The sequence below is a fragment of the Canis lupus genome, chromosome 12 (genome assembly GCF_003254725.2).
Source record: "Canis lupus dingo isolate Sandy chromosome 12, ASM325472v2, whole genome shotgun sequence".
NCBI lineage: Eukaryota > Metazoa > Chordata > Mammalia > Carnivora > Canidae > Canis > Canis lupus.
This window is the reverse complement of record NC_064254.1, coordinates 43,157,152-43,175,058: the sequence shown is the minus strand read 5'-3', so window position 1 is coordinate 43,175,058 and position 17,907 is coordinate 43,157,152. Positions and strand designations below refer to the sequence as shown.

General features: G+C 38.3%; 1 long non-coding RNA gene across 1 annotated transcript in view; it reads right to left on the bottom strand.

Moving 5' to 3' along the window:
• The window catches only part of LOC112658651 (uncharacterized), a 165,730-nt gene extending 148,281 nt beyond the window's left edge, over positions 1-17,449 (bottom strand). The window contains exon 1 of the long non-coding RNA XR_003135862.3: positions 17,328-17,449. This is a non-coding gene — a long non-coding RNA (uncharacterized LOC112658651). The remainder of the gene's footprint in view (positions 1-17,327) is intronic.
• Positions 17,450-17,907: the final 458 nt, after the last annotated feature.

Here is a 17,907-nt window from a genome sequence, read left to right as displayed (position 1 = left end):
ACAGGGCACAAAGGAAACAAGCCTGAGGTCCATCAGTAAGGTTGTGGACAGGTTGCAATTTATTCATTAATGGGAAATTTTAAGGTAGTTAAAATAAATTAGTTAGATCTACAAGAATAATTAAGTCTTAAAAGCATAATGTAGGGCAACCTGGGTGGCTCAGCGGTTTAGCACCGCCTTCAGCCCAGGGCCTAATCCTGGAGATGCAGGATCAAGTCCCATGTCCGGCTCCCTCCAAGGAGCCTGCTTCTCCCTCTGCCTGTATCTCTGCCTCTCTCTCTCTCTCTTCTCTCTCTCTCTGTCTCATGAATAAATAAGTAAAATCTAAAAAAAAAACCAAAAAACAAAAAACAAAACAAAACCCAACAACATAATGTAGAAAAATAAAATGAAATGGAAGTTGCTGGTACCTTTTGACACCATCTATGTTGCTCCCTTTTGTCTGTGCAATCCTAATCAAAGCAAAAAAAGATTTTTCCAAGGAAATCTGCATCACCAAAATCTTTGATGTTATATTTTCTACTGTATCCTTTTATAGTAAAATAATCTATTACCACTCTTTATTAGAATAATTGGTTTCTTTTCTACTGTATCTGTTAATAATGCTGCTGACTCTGATAAATTCTATGTGCAAAATTCCCATGAAGATGTAGCATTAGACTACAGACCTTGTATGTGTTTAGAAAAAAATTGAAATGTAAACCTTTTATTATAAGACATATTTTCCAATTAAACTTTTATGCTTTTAAATTAGTTTTTAATACTCAATACATGTAAATAATTCAAGCATCAAAAAAGTATAGAAGGGTATACAGAAAAAGTTTGTCCTACCCCTTGTCTTCTTTCTACTGTTTTCACCCCTCCAACAGGTAAAAAGTGTTACTATTTTTGTGTTGAAACAGATCTTTAAGCCAATCAAAGAGACTTGTGATAGCTATGTAGTCCTAGTGATTTGTTTATTAGGAAATTTATATGAGCATATTTGTGGAGAAGTTGATGTCCATAAATCAATATGCCAGTCCAAGAGAAGTAAGGCCCATCTTCTCCTACTGCAGATCCTAGCCTCTAGGTGGGAAAACTGGCAAATTCAGTTGTAATAAAAGCCCCTGTATGATCAGTTTGGGGTTCATCCCATTGTCAGAATCCATGACACATCTCAAGTTCTGGTCTCTATTCCAAAAATATGGTCATAATAGCCATAACCAGTTGGATGAAAAAAAACCACAGAATTACAACTGACTGGTTAAAGAGAAGACATTTGCCATAACTTCAAGTGATGGGTATGACATTGACATTAAGACAAAGGCATTATGGACAGAAGAAACCACACTAGAGAACATGTAGGGGTCGGAGAGTATGAACACACTTAAAGATTTATAGGTAACCTGTTTCTGAAGGGTAGTATGTAGCTGAGATGTTGTTTATATTTTGGGAAATAATGAAAGGCAAGCCAGGAAAGTTTAATTTGAGAGAAGATGATGGGAAATCCCCAAGTCCTGAGGTCAGTAATTTGTGTTTAAATATGCATGCAGTAAAACCATTGAAAGCTTTTGCACAAGTATGTGGCATGATCAGGGCTGACCTCCAGAATGAGAAATTTAGAGAAGATGAAAAATTAAATTGGGAATGGGAAAACTGTACTAAAAAAAGATGAATTAGGGGCAGGAGAAGCATATATTGGGTTGATTATAGTTTATACCTATTTTCCTTATAAAATAATTAATAGCACAATATTTCAACCTCAAAAATATTTCGATCTGGATGATAAATTAATACGCTCTCCCAGTTAGAAGACTTTTGCAACATTCCGGGCACGTGAAATTTTAACTGGAACTTGAGAAGCATGTTCAGGATATGAGAGTTAATATTTGGGATGCTTGGTAATGAGATATGGGGGCAACAGAAGAGTCTTGTCAAAGAACCACTTTAAGATTTTGAATCCACTAAGTGAGAGGGAGATTTGTGGTACCAAGATATAAGATAGGACAGTTAGGGAAGGAACCAATTTAGAGGTAATTTAAGAGACATTTTTGGTAGCCTATTCAAAGCTTTTCCTCACCTCCACTACTTTCTCATTAGAAGAGATCCAAATTTGAAGATTTGAAGAGTTATTCACCTTATGCTATACAACTATATTCCTATGGGAAAGGAATCTAGATTAGTTACGGTAACTAATCACTGCCCCTGACTGACTTGGGAAGGGTCTTGTGACCTACTTCTGGCCAATGAGATGCTGGGGGAGGTCTAGTGGGAGGTAACACATCTAGAAAAGATTAGTTCTTATAAAGAAGCCTACAGGAGACATAGGGTCTCTATTCCTGCCTTCAGACGTTGTTATGAAAAAAATAGGATTCCTGAAGCTGCAGTAGTCATCTTGGGATCTGAAGTGTGAGCCTAGTAATGTGCTAAGACAGGCAGAGTGTAAGGTAAAAGGATGGCACTGATACTACTGGGCAACTGAATTAATCATTTCTGGAGCCTCTCTGCTTCAGGACTTCTTGTTAGATGAGATGACAAATCCTTTGTTCGGAACATTTTGAATTGTGTCTTCTATTACTTATATTTCCAAAATTCTTTTCAGTGATAGAGAGGTAAGTGCAGGATTAGGGAGGTAGGAAATCATAATGTGACTTCTGATTAATATCACAAGCTGAAAAGTAAGCCCTTTATCACCCAAACTTCCATAGCATTTCATCTGTACATCTCATATGTCTCTCTTCCCATTCTAACCAATAGTATAGCCATCAGAGTAGATGTCCTGTGTCTTCTTTGAGATTGTAAACCCTCCTTGTTGTATCTTTGCAGCACAAAGACCAATGCTTATATAATGGAAGTCCTGAATAAGTAAGTCTTCAAGTAGAAAATGAGTACATTGAACAAAAGTAAGGCACTTAGAAGGTATACTGCCCCAGATGTCAAAAATATGTGTGTTATTTAGGCAATATTAGAAAGTAGGCTATTAGAGGTGTTTGAGAAAAGGTTATATGTATATCTACCATTTTGTAGCCTGCATTATCTGGATAATTTTATCACAGAAATGTTTTTTCAGAGTAATTGATCAAACTGTGTAAAAGTATTTTATTTATTTATTTTTTTAAAGATTTTATTTATTCATTCATGACGACACAGAGAGTGAGAGAGGCAGAGACACAGGCAAGGGAGAAGCAGGCTCCATGCAGGGAGTCCGATGTGGGACTCAATCCCGGGACTCCAGGATCATGCCCTGGGTGGAAGGCAGGCCCTAAACCGCTGAGCCACCCAGGGATCCCTGTGTAAAAGTATTTTAATAAGTAGACATACTTTTCTGAAGAAGTACAAGAAACATGAGACTTAACCTCAATAGAATGGACACAATGGGCTTTAAAATCTACTTCACTAGAAGCAATGAGGATAAATAACCTAATGTATGTAAAGTCGCTTTGAGCCCTTTGGAAACTGCTATAGGAGTCAAATATATTATAAGTACTAATGATCCATATTTGCAGTCTTCCAGACTGTTAGTAGTGTTACACTGAAGCCTAAGTTCCAAAAATACAATTTCTTTTATCCCAGAAAATAAAAAAAACACAACAATAAATAGAATGACAAATAATAATTATTGCTTCTCATAATTATTATTTCTTAGCATAATTATTAATTATCACATTGCCACAGAACTCTGACACTTCACATTATTTTGACCGTGGAGGCAATTTCATGCTTACTAACACTTGAAGCTACCAACACTAACACTTGCTGAAGCAGAAGTTTAGATTTGTCAGATTATAAATATGAAGACTGGGGGAGTTCTGAAAGAAATGGCTATGGACCAAATGTGAAAAGAACCATAAATAACATGATTCATTCATTATCTAAATAAAAATTGTGTTTCAGATTAAAAGGGCTCAATAAAAGTAATTGAAAATACATAATTTTTATAATACTTATATATTGGACAGAAATTAATTTTATAGTGGATCTATAAAATATTTATATTTAAAACATTTTTGAAATAAATATATTTTTATTTATATACACCCATATATATGAAATATATTTATACTTATAAAATGTTGATATAATTAATACTAAATTAACATTTTATTATCAATTTATTTGTTGTGATAGCTGTTATATTTATTTATTTATTTATTTATTTTTTGCTGTTATATTTATTAAATGCTTACTATTTTTGTAAACTTAAAGATCTATTTATAAATCAAATAAAAATATTAATATCCATTACATCAGTATATATTTAATAAAAATGTCAAAAACCTTCTCTATATCAATTACCTAAACATTAAAAATGTAAAAGCAGCAGGGACGTCTGGGTGGCTCAGTGGTTGAACGTCTGACTTTGGCTCAAGGCTTGATCCTAGGGTCCAGATCAAGTTCTGCATCGGCTCCCGGTGGGAGCCTGCTTCTCCTTCTGTCTGTGTTTCTGCCTCTCTCTTTTTCTGTGTCTCATGAATAAATAAATAAAATCTTTAATAAAATAAAAGCAGTAATAGTACTTATGATGTATTTATGTAATTTCTCTAATTATCTTTATTAATAGCATTTTCTGAAAAAAAAAGTTTTCAAGGTAGTCATTTTTTTTTTCATCAAAATGCCTGAAATCTTCTTCAGAGGTTAAAATTATAGTTAATTGTATTTTCATTTGATTCATTTCTATAGATCATGATATTTTCAATAGAAAAAATACTCTTTCTAACTGATAAATTCAAAAACTTCCGACAAATGGATGATAGTGCCAATTACATTTTTTAACATTACCTTTCATAATATTTCCTCAAAAACTTATTGCCTCCATTTAGATTATCTTTCTTCAGGAAATATTTTTATAAGACAGAACTCATCAGTGAGCTACCTCTACTCATTATTCATTTGTATATTTTGCCGAATTTAGATACTACAGTATCTTTAAGTTTTATTAATTTTGTTTCATTCCAGGGCAAAATATAAATTTACATGATTAAAATATAAGCTACATCAAAAGTTTCTCTTTAGGTCAAGATATTCCAAATTACAATTATGTGATTTCAAAATTCTTTCTTGTACGCTATTAGAACTCTCTTGGTTTAATTTGTTCATTTCCTTTTTTGCTTTAAGTACAATAATATTTCATATTTACAAATTTTTATTAACTGAAATTTGCTAAAAACTTCAAAGTTAAACCTTCTTCACTGCATTTGTTGATTATTTGACTAAATATGTCTTAGCGATTTTGGACAAAAATGCAACTCTAATTAATATAAAAGATTTGTTTTCAAAAAGACCTAATATCATGGTAGAATAGGTTAACTTAAAAATCAGTCCTTTGGGGATGCCTGGGTGGCTCAGTGGTTTAGCACCTGCCTTCAGCTCAGGGCATGATCCTGGAGTCCTGGGATCAAGTCCCACGTTGGGCTTCTTGCATGGAGTCTGTTCTCCCTCTGCCTATATCTCTGCCTCTCTCTCTCTCTCTCTCTCTCTCTCTGTGTGTCTCTCATGAATAAATAATAAAATCTTAAAAAAAAATGAGTCCTTTAAAGCATCAAACATTTTAAAAATCCAATTTTTGATGGGCAGCCAAAAGAGAAATTCTATACTACCCTGCTAAATTTTTTTCACCATCAGCTCTGAACCATGCCTCCACCAATTCCAAGTATATTTCTGATCTATAGATTTTTTAATTTAGAAAAATTGTTTTTTATGATGCCTTACTCACCAAAATTTTATTTGTATTTTCACTACAAAAGCAATGAATTTTCCTTCAATGATGAACTTTTAAAATGATTTCACATTTATAGTAATGAGCTGTATTTTATTTTTGATAGAATGAAACTATAAAATTCTGTAATTTCACGAATTAGATTAAAAAATAAAATTATTCATGAATTCAATTGATTTTGTATTGAAGCCTTTGCTGATACTGATGTCATATTGATGTCATTTAACTATTTGCACTTTTTTTAGTACTGTGCAAACATGTTAGCTATTAATGATTCATTTCTCACATATGCACAAAAACTTGTATATATGAGTGAGGCAGTTATCTGATCTAAATGAAAAGTCATTTAAGTCATGCTTTATGAGGTCTTATGTAAACTTAACATCTGCAACTTTGTATGTTAAATTATTATCTTTGGGCACACTATTTCTAAAATCCTACTGTTTTTTAGGTAGATATTGAAGATTTTGATCATATTTGTATCTTCTGGTTCTGAAATAGTATTGTCATTGTGGCTCCAAAGTTATTAAATGTTAGCAAGTATCTTGTGCAAGTTCCATATTCATCATAATCATGAACTTTTTGTTTTTCATTTTTAGTTTAATTTAATTAATCTATTTGAAAGAAAGAGCAAAACTGCACACGAGTGCACAAGAGCAGGGAGAGCAGCAAATGAAGGGGGAGAGAATCTCAAGTAAATATGTTGAATGCAGAGCCCAAGGCAGGGCTCAATCTCACTACCCTGAGATCATACCCTGAGCTGAAACCAAGAGTCAGAAGCTTAACCAAATGAACCATCCAGGTGCCCTAGTCTTGAACTTTTTAAAAGTTCAGTGCTTCTTAAACTATTTATTGCAAAAGGGTAAAGTATTACTAAAAAATTAAATCAATGTTTGTAGAACTCCTTGGCTTCTGTTTCCTATACACATTTCATGCTTGCCTAATCTACTTTTGTCCATGTTTCTCAGCAACGCTTCAGGGTAGAGATCCAGGAGCTTTGTGCATGCATCTCAGTGTAGAAAAAGATACAACCAGCTGGTACATCAAGTGGCCAGTGGAGTTAATATTATCAGATACTTCTCTCTCCACCATTAGAGAAAGAATGAGTCAGGTGTCCCCAGCTACTTGTATGTAAGCATACCTCAATTTATTAGGAAGAGCTGTATGTGCTACCCTTTAAAATAAGGTGTGGTAGATCAGTATAATAATGGCCTCCAACAAAGCCTGCTTTTCTGTGTAAATGCTCTTTTGCAATGAAATGTTGTCACTCTTCCATCAAGAGATGGTATCTGTTTATCCATTCTCTTGAACTTGCTTTGACCAATAGAATGTATTAAAGATTATGTTGTATGAATTCAGGAGCCTAAGCCTTAGTAGTAAGGCTTCCAGCTTCTACCATGGAACCCTGAGACCATCATGCTATGAAAAAGTCCAGATAGAGGCCACATGGAGGAGTACCATATCATGCCAGCTGACAGCCAGTACCAAAACCACAGACATATGAGTGAAGTCATTTTGGGCCTTCAAACATATTCCAGTCACCAACTAAGTGAGCCACACAAGTAAGCCCTGATGAGATTAATAGAAGAGCAGCCGGTCAATCCACAGAATTAGTAAACCATAAGAATGGTTTATTATCTTTAGCCACTATATTTGGGGTGGTTTAGTATGTAGTACTAGATAGTTAATACAGGTGTTAGTTAAATTCTCTCTGGAGGGATGCCTGGGTGGCTCAGCCATTGAGCATCTGCCTTGGATGCTCAGGGTGTGATCCCAGGGTCCCAGGACTGAGTCCTGTACCAGGATCCCTGCAGGAAGCCAGCTTCTTCCTCTGCCTATGTTTCTGCCTCTCTCTCTCTGTCTCTCATGAATAAATAAATAAAATCTTTTTAAAAATGAAATAAAAAATTATCTCTGGAAAAAGTCAGCCAAGGAACAATAAATTGTCACTGGTCGAAAGGGGGCAAGATGGCAGAGGAGTAGGGTCCTCAACTCACCTGGCCCCACCACTTACCTAGATAACTTTCAAACCATCCTGAACACCTACGAATTTGACCTGAGATTTTTTTTTTTTTTTTTTTTTTTTTTGACCTGAGATTTGAAGAGAGAACAGCTGGAATGCTACAGAGAGAAGGGTTTTCGCTTCTAACAAGGTAGGAAGGCGGAAAAAAATAAAACAGAATCAAGTAGGGGAGGGGCCCCCAGAGGAGCCGGGCTAAGGCCTGGGGGAGCCTCCAGGACAGGAAGGCTCAGACTGGAAAAGTGGGAACTTTAAAAATCTGCACCGGGTTCTTCCCGGTCGGCAAGGCGCTTAGCAGGGAACCCGGGCAGGATTGCAGGAGGGGCGGAGAGGCCTCTAGTCTCCGGGGGTCACTAACAGAGGAGGTGCGCCCGGGGGAGAGCGCCCCACACCCCACGGGCCTAGCGCGGTAAAGGGCTGGAGCGCCCCAGCGGGGCCTCGGGGAGAAGCCGGTGAGTCAGGCAGGGGCTCGGGGCGGAGGGGGCTGCGCCCTGCTGCCTTGGGGAGCCCCGGCCCGGGAGCGGGATTCCAGCGCGCAGGCCCCGGACCCCAGGGCACCGAGGGGACACAGCTGGGATCCTATGCTCCCCTGGGACAGGCAGAGGCAGGGAGGGCACAGGACAGTGAGGACACTCTACTGCTGGGCACCCCCGAGCTGTGGCGGGTCAACGCCCCCACCCTGGGAGCATCCAGGCCAGTGTGGCCTGGGAACTGCGGTGGTTACTGCGGGAGCTGACTCCAGGGCTAGGGAGCTGGCTGCAGCCAGTGCTGTTGTTCCTCCTGGTGTCACCTTGTGCCTGTGACGGAACAGGGCCACCAGGGAGCAGGGGCCTCATGAGGTAACCAGGTCCCAGTGAGCCCGGCACCCGGCGGGGGGGTAGGGCAGCTCCCCCAGGTGCACACACCTGAGAATTAGCACAGCAGTCCCTTCCCCAGAATACCAGCTGGAAGGACAGGGGAAGAGCAAGTTCTTGACCAAGCAGTGCTGGAAAGCTCCAGGGGAGGTTGAGGGATTTATAGTATATAGAACTAGATGATACCCCTCCTGTTTTTTTTTTTTTCTTCCTTTTTCTAGTACATTTGTTTTTATATCAGACTGTAAATTTCCAATTTTTTTTCTTTTCTCACCTTAACTACAATATTTTACCACCTCTTCATTTTTAAGATTCTTCTTTTTTGACTTTCATATTTCTACAAGTACAGGTCTTAGATATATTTTCCACTTCTAGATTCCTTTCAACATACTCAACTTAATTTTGGGAGATATACAAGATGTTTTTTTGTTTTGTTTTGTTTTGTTTTTTGTTTTCTCTGCCTCATTTTGTTCTACAGTGGAGGAAGTTAATACCTTCTAAAACATGACCAGCATGCACCCAGAACCAAGTGGTATACCGTGCTGGTTCATTCTGTGAGATTCCTCATTCCCATTCTGCCCCCGTCTTTTATCTCATTTATATTTTGGTAGTCAATGTTGGGGATTTGTACAAGTATTTCTCGTTTATATAAATCTGGGACTGAGTATCTTCTAACCTACAGAACTTAATATATTCAGAAACAATAGGATCACTCTCTAGAACCTCTCAGGTAGACTACATTCTCCTTCCACTACAACTTCGTCACCACCACTATCTCCCAGTACCCCTCCCCATTTTTTTCTTTTCTCTCTTTTTTTTTTTTTTCCTCTTCTTCTTGGGGATTCTTAGCCTTTTATTTTTTACTACTTTGCTTTAACATTTGTTTTTCATTTTGATGGTCTTTTTGTTTTATTTCATTCTGATCTTTGTTTTCAATTTCTGGCCTCTGACCTCATCAGAATAATCTAGGGTGAAATTTACTAGGGTCGTGGTTGATATTATTGACTCAGCCCACTCACACAGCTACTCTGCACTGAGCAAAATGACTAGAAGGAAGAATTCACCACAAAAGAAAGAATCAGAAACAGTGCTCTCTGCCACTGAGTTATAGATTTTGGATTACAATTCAATGTCAGAAAACCAATTCAGAAGCACAATTATAAAGCTACTGGAAAGCTACTGGCTCTGGAAAAAAGCATAAAGGATGCAAGAGACTTCATGACTGCGGAATTTAGATCTAATCAGGCTGAAATTAAAAATCAATTAAATGAGATGCAATCCAAATTCGAGGTCCTAACACGAGGGTTAATGAGGTAGAAGAAAGAGTGAGCAACATAGAAGACAAGCGACATAGAAGACAAGTTCTGATGGCAAGGAAGGAAGCTGAGGAAAAAAGAGAAAAACAATTAAAACGCCATGAGGAAAGGTTAAAGGAAATAAATGACAGCCTCAGAAGGAAAAATATATGTATAATTGGGGTCCCAGAGAACGCTGAGAGGGCCAGAGGGCCAGAAAGCATATTTGAACAAATCATAGCTGAGAACTTCCCTACTATGGGGAGAGAAACAGGCATTCATATCCAGGAGATGAGAGGTTTCCCCCCCAAAATCAATAAAAACTGTTCAACACCTCGACATTTAATAGTGAAACTTGCAAATTCCAAAGATAAAGAGAAAATCCTTAAAGCAGTGAGAGAAGAGATCCCTAACTTATATGGGGAGAAAAAATTAGATTAACAGCAGATCTTTCCACAGAGACTGAGCAGGCCAGAAAGGGCTGGCAGGAAATATACAGGGTACTAAATGAGAAGAACATGCAGCCAAGAATACTATATCCAGAAGGTTCTCATTCAGAGTAGAAGGAGAGATAAAGAACTTCCAAGATAGGCAGAAACCAACAGAATATGTGACCACCAAACCAGCTCTGCAAGAAATATTAAGGGGGACCCTGTAGAAGAAAGAGGAAGCCCAAAGAAATAATCCACAAAAACAAGGACTGAGTAGGTATTACGATGACACTAAATTCATATCTTTCAATAGTTACTTTGAATGTGAATGGGCTAAATGATCCCATCAAAAGACGCAAGGTTTCAGACTGGGTAAAAAAGCAAGACCCTTCTATTTGCTGTCTACAAGAGACTCATTTTAGACCTAAAGACACCTACAGCCTGAAAATGAAAGGTTGGAGAACCATTTACCTTCTAATGGTCCTCAAAAGAAAGCTGGGGTAGCAATCCTCATATCACATAAATTAAAGTTTATCCCAAAGACTGTAGTAAGAGATGAAGAGGGACACTATATCATACTAAAAGGATCTATCCAACAAGAGGACCTAGCAATCATGAATATTTATGCCCCTAATGTGGGAGCTGCCAAGTATATCAATCAACTAATAACCAAAGTAAAGAGATACTTAGATAATAATACACTAATAGTAGAAGGTTTCAACATGGCACTTTCTGCAAATGACAGATCTTCTAAGCACAACATCACCAAAGAAACAAGAGCTTTAAATGATACACTGGACCAGATGGATTTCACAGATACATACAGAACCTTGCATCTGAATGCAATTGAATACACGTTCTTCTCAAGTGCACATGGAACTTTCTCCAGAATAGACCACATACTGGGTCACCCAGGAAATTAGAGAAGAATTAAAAAGATTCATGGAAACGAATGAAAATGAAGACACACCATTCAAAATCTTTGGGATACAGCAAAAGCAGTCCTGAGGGAGGAACTACATCGCAATACAAGCATCCATCAAAAAACTGGAAAGAACTCAAATACAAAAGCTAACCTTGCACCTAAAGGAGCTAGAGAAAAAACATCAAATAGATCCCACACCCAGCAGAAGAAGAGAGTTAATAAAGATTCGAGTAGAACTCAATGAAATAGAGACCAGAAGAACTGTGGAACAGATCAACAAAACCAGGAGTTTGTTCTTTGAAAGAATTAATAAGATAGATAAACCATTAGCCAGCCTTATTAAAAACAAAAGAGAATAGACTCAAATTAATAAAATCACGAATGAGAAAGGAGAGATCACCACCAATACCAAGGAAATACAAACAATTTAAAAACGTATTATGAGCAGCTATATGCCAATAAATTAGGCAATCTAGAAGAAATGGACGCATTTCCAGAAAACCACAAACTACCAAAACTGGAACAGGAAGAAACAGAAAACCTGAACAGGAGGATAACCAGGGAGGAAATTGAAGCAGTCATCAAAAACCTCCCAAGACAAAAAAGTCCAGGGCCAGATGGCTTCTCAGGGGATTCTATCAAACGTTTAAAGAAGAAACAATACCTATTCTACTAAAGCTGTTCCAAAAGATAGAAAGGGACAGAACACTTCCAAACTTGTTTTATGAGGCCAGCATCACCTTAATTCCAAAACCAAAGACCCCACCAAAAAGGAGAATTATAGACCAATATTCCTGATGAACACAGATGCAAAAATTCTCAACAAGATACAAGCCAATAGAATCCAACAGTACATTCAGAAGATTATTCAGGGCACCCCGGGTGGCTCAGTGGTTTAGCGCCGCCTTCAGCCCACAGCGAGATCCTGAGGTCTTGGGATCGAGTCCCATGTTGGGCTCCCTGCATGGAGCCTGCTTCTCCCTCTGCCTGTGTCTCTGCCTCTCTCTCTCTCTCTCTCTCTCTGTGTGTGTGTGTCTGCCATAAATAAATAAATAAAATCTTAAAAATAAAAGAAGATTATTCAGCATGACCAAGTGGGATTTATCCCCGGGACACAATGCTGGTTCAACACTTGTAAAGCAATCAATGTGATTGATCATATCAACAAGAGAAAAAACAAGAACCATATGATCCTCTCAATAGATGCAGAGAAAGCATTTGACAAAATACAGCATCCATTCCTGATCAAAACTCTTCAGAGTGGGGGATCCCTGGGTGGCTTAGCGGTTTGGCGCCTGCCTTTGGTCCAGGGTGTGATCCTGGAGTCCCGGGATCAAGTCCCACATCAGGCTCCAGGCATGGAGCCTGCTTCTCCCTCTGCCTGTGTCTCTGCCTCTCTCTCTCTCTCAGTCTGTGTCTCTCATGAATAAATAAATAAAATATTTTAAAAAAAAAAAACTCTTCAGAGTGTAGGGATAGAGGGAACATTCCTCAGCATCTTAAAAGCCATCTACAAAAGCCCACAGCAAATATCATCTCAATGGGGGAAACACAGGGAGCCTTTCCCCTAAGATCAGGAACACGACAGGGATGTTCACTCTCACCACTGTTATACAATATAGTACTAGAAGTCCAAGCCTCAGCAGACAACAAAAAGAAATAAAAAGCATTCAAATTGGCCAAGAAGAAGTCAAATTCTCCCTCTTTGCAGATGACATGATACTGTACCTAGAAAACCCAAAACACTCCACCCCAAGATTGCTAGAACTCATAAAGCAATTTGGCAGTGTGGCAGGATACAAAATCAATGCCCAAAATCAGTGGCATTTCTATACACTAACAATGAGACTGAAGAAAGTGAAATTAAGGAGTCAATCCCATTTACAATTGCAGTTAAAAACATAAGATACCTAGGAATAAACCTAACCAAAGAGGTAAAGGATCTATACCCTAAAACCTACAGAACACTTCTGAAAGAAATTGAGGAAGACACAAAGAGATGGAAAAATATTCCATGCTCATGGATTGGAAGAATTAATATCATGAAAATTCAATGCTACCGACAATGTGTGGTAATTTACACATTCAGTGCAATCCCTATCAAAATACCATGGACTTTCTTCACAGAGTTGGAACAAATAATCTTAAGATTTGTGTGGAATCAGAAAAGACCCTGAATAGCCAGGGGAATATTGAAAAAGAAAACCAGAGCCGGGGACATCACAATGCCAGATTTCAGGTTGTACTACAAAGCTGTGGTCATCAAGACACTGTAGTACTGGCACAGAAACAGACACATAGATCAATGGAGCAGAAGAGAGAACCCAGAACTGGGCCCTCAACTCTATGGTCAACTAATATTTGACAAACAGGAAAGACTATCCACTGGAAAAAGGACAGTCTCTTCAATAAATGGTGCTGGGAAAATTGGACAGACAGCCAGGTGCAGAAGAATGAAACTAGACCATTCTCTTACACCATACACAAAGGTAAACTCAAAAAGGATGAAAGATCTAAATGTGAGACAAGAAGCCATCAGAATCCTAGAGGAGAACACAGGCAACACCCTTTTTGAACTTGGCCACAGCAACTTCTTGCAAGATACATCCATGAACGCAAGGGAAACAAAAGCAAAAATGAACTGTTGGGATTTGATCAAGATAAAAAGCTTCTGCACAGCAAAAGATAGAGTCAACAAAACTCAAAGACAACCTACAGAATGGGAGAAGATATTTGCAAATGACATATCAGATAAAGGGCTAGTATCCAAGATCTATAAAGAACTTATTAAACTCAACACTGAAGGAACAATCCAATCATGAAAAGGGGCAAAGACATGAACAGAAATTTCACAGAGGAAGACACAGACATGGCCAACAAGCACATGAGAAAATGTTCCATTTCCCTTGCCATCAGGGAAATACAAATCAAAACCACAATGAAATACCACCTCACACCAGTGAGAATGGGGAAAATTAACAAGACCGGAAACCACAAATTTTGGAGAAGATGTGGAGAAAGGGGAACCCTCTTGCACTGTTGGTGGGAATACGAACTGGTACAGCCACTCTGGAAAACTGTGTGGAGGTTCCTCAAAGAGTGAAAAATAGAACTGCCCTATGACCCAGCAATTGCACTGCTGGGGATTTACCCCAAAGATACAGATGCAATGAAACGCCGGGACATCTGCACCCCGATGTTTCTAGCAGCAATGTCCACAATAGCCAAACTGTGGAAGGATCCTCGGTGTCCATCGAAAGATGAATGGATAAAGAAGATGTGGTCTATGTATACACTGGAATATTACTCAGCCATTAGAAACGACAAATACCCACCATTTGCTTCAATGTGGATGGAACTGGAGGGTATTATGCTGAGTGAAGTAAGTCAATCGGAGAAGGACAAACATTATATGTTCTCATTCATTCGGGGAATATAAAAAATAGTGAAAGGGAATAAAGGGGAAAGGAGAGAAAATGAGTGGGAAACATCAGTGAGGGTGATAGAAAATCAGAGACTCCTAACTCTGGGAATCGAACAAGGGATAGTGGAAGGGGAGGTGGGCGGGGGGATGGGGTGACTGGGTGATGGGCACTGAGGGGGGCACTTTGTGGGATGAGCCCTGGGTGTTATACTTCATGTTGGCAAATTGAACTTCAATGAAAAATATACAAAAAACAAAAAGACTTGTCACTGGTCATCCTTCACGTTTAACTGCATGTTGAGTGTGAACTATGATCACTACATGCGTGTTTTACATGCTACTAAATAACACTGTATCAGAAACTGAAACTACAAAATGGAGGTCTATCTAATACCCTGGCTTATTTTAATGCCACTATTAATAAGGCATCATTAAAAATTTTTTAATGCATTCTGGACTAATAGTAAAGCAGATGGGATACCAAGATACCAGGCACAAACCGTGACTGACCCAGGAAAATGGGATATCTGATCATATTAGCCATAGTCCAAAGTGAATTTCGGATCATCAGAAAATCAGAGCTCTACCATACTATGCAAAATCCAAACAGGAAGCTCTTGAAAGTGCTCAAAATTCCATTTGTACCAATCTGGACCCACAGGAAATTATTATTTTTTCACTCTTCATTGACAAACTAATGGTTAAAATATAGTTCTGTAGCTTTCACCTACATGGGGAGAGAAAATAAGGTATCATTTTTCCTAGTACTAAACATATTTAGATTTTTTTTCTTCATGAGATTGATGGTTTTCAAAACCTATGATAATATGTTCTCCCAAAACTCCTGAGAGCACTGGAATATCCGTGAGTTAAAAATTCTTCTCCCCACATTAAGAACTGTTTAAGGCATTTTGATAAACTCCTCATCACATTTTTGAAATCTTGCTTTTCTTATGAGCTCTTTCCTTGTCCTAGTGTGTTGTACCGAAATGGAAAGTTAATTGATTTTTGAATGGTGGAAGGGAAAGGGTAATATCCTAAGGCTGCTTATAATTCCATTTTCTCTAAGCATGTGACTTTTTGTATCTGTGCAGTAGCTGACATTCAAAAAAAAAAAAAAAACTAAACTAAAGGGTTTTGAAATTACTTCTGCCTAGAAACAACTGTTAAAAAAACAAACAGTTTTCTACAACATGCTGGCTAAGTACACAAACATATAGTAGCCCGTACATATAAGCACACATTCTTCAATTAAGTATTTGTAGAGTAGGTAGTAGAATCTATCTTACTTAGGGCTGCCACCGATCTTTGGAAATCTGTTGAAACTGCTAAGATGGTGTGTGTAGTGATTCTGTGATTGTAGTGATTCTGATAAATGTTAAGTGGTCATTGGGAATGCTAAGTGTAGCAGGCAGCACATAATAGGATTATGCAGATGCATGCCCATTCTGCCTGTGCCTGCTACAACAAAGAAAGCAGGCATTCCCAGTTTAACCAACAATCCTCACCTACTCACCAAATTCCCCGACATGGGCTTCTTTTTTTTTCCCCCAAGGCCCTAGTTTTTAAACTTTTATTTTCCCAATTCCCTTGAGTACTGAATAATGAGAAAGTTTCTTTGTAATAATTCATTTGGTGAGTAGCATTTATCACATAAGACTGTGTCAGAATTTCCATATGGTCTAACTCCTGGCTTTTGCAATTTGAACTTTTTCTTATACTGTTGTAAACCTAAATTTTTTTTTTTTTTTTTTAATATTCTTTAAACACACACACAGTCTCACATACGGGGGAAAGTTCCTGAACATCAAAAGCTACTGATACCACTGTTGGAATTCAAAATCCTTAATGTTTCAAAACTCTTCATGTGACCAATTTAAATTCTTGTACAGATTATAAAATTCAGCTTAAGTGGGACAAGGGAAAGGGGAGGGTAAAAAGTAGGGCCTGAGGTTAAAACCCCATGACTAGATCCAGTGGTTAAATTGGAAGGAGATCACTGATTAGACACAAATCCTCAGGGAGGAAAAAATACAGGAATGAGCTTTTTAAGCCTAGAGGAAGAACTGGTGTGATCACAGTAATAATGATCTAGAGCAGGATAATCATTCCTAGTTCCTGACAGAATCAAGGGCACTTAAACCTTTCTTGGGATAATGTTAGAAAATTCTTTTTTTTTTTTTTTAATGAAACATGTTATTTCATCAACAGATTACAAATATCACAAGCCACAGTCTATTAAGTAGATTGTCTCTTTGTTCTCATTCAGTTCTAATAGCAACTCCTATGTATATCTGAACAAAGCTGCAATCCCTAGTGTGTGTCTGCCCTCAGAACATGGAATCTGTGTTGTCTAGTTCACGGTAATAGTCATCCTGAGGATCTACCACAAGAGCGTAGTCCTAATAGCCTAACATTGTACATAACATTTTTGAGTGTTGGGCCATTTGAAATATTAAATTAGTTTTCTCTATGTCTGAGCTCCCTCAGTTGCGGTGGCAATCACAGTTATTTGTCAGGGCTTTACATCTAACTTGTTTAGGCCACTCTCTCATTTGTAGTCCCTAAACTACTCTCCAAAATATTGTGTCTCCATTTTACACACACAGACAGCAGGCTCAAACTGGAAATACACGTTGTTATATTTTGTACTAACAAGGTCAGTGATTGCCTACTTACATACCCTCCTTTGGAAAACTGCCTCGTCCACTGTCCCAGCTGCATCGAGGGTCATGTCCTGTGCCGGGGAGATCCACTCTCTATTCCCATTCCAACCCTCTTACCCTGGTCACACACAATTGCTTGGTCGTGACACACTTAGCTGACCAAGGGACCTCCAGGAAATAGGCTTGCTAGCAACCAGTGACACATCTTGGAATAAAATGCTTATCTCAGCCAATCAGATAGTTACTCTTAGGAATCAGAGTTAGGAAACACAGAGTGAGTCACAGGAGTAGCAGAAACTGCAAAGTTAACGATTCATGGCCAACTTCACGGCTCTGATCTGTGTAGTCATTCAGGACCCCAAGCGTACAAAGGCTCTACCTTCGGGGCTCTGCTCTTGCTGTCTTGAAGTTCTTAATAATTTTTTAACACTGGAACCTGTATAGTCATGTTGCATGGGGCCCCACAAGTTACATAGTCAGTCCTGCTCAAGACAGAGAAATCAGAGCAACAATTCTCAACTGGAGAAAAGGATTCTAAGAGAAATACCAGAATCTCTGGGGGATAGAGGAGTGGGGTAGGAGGAGGCAATTGTAAAA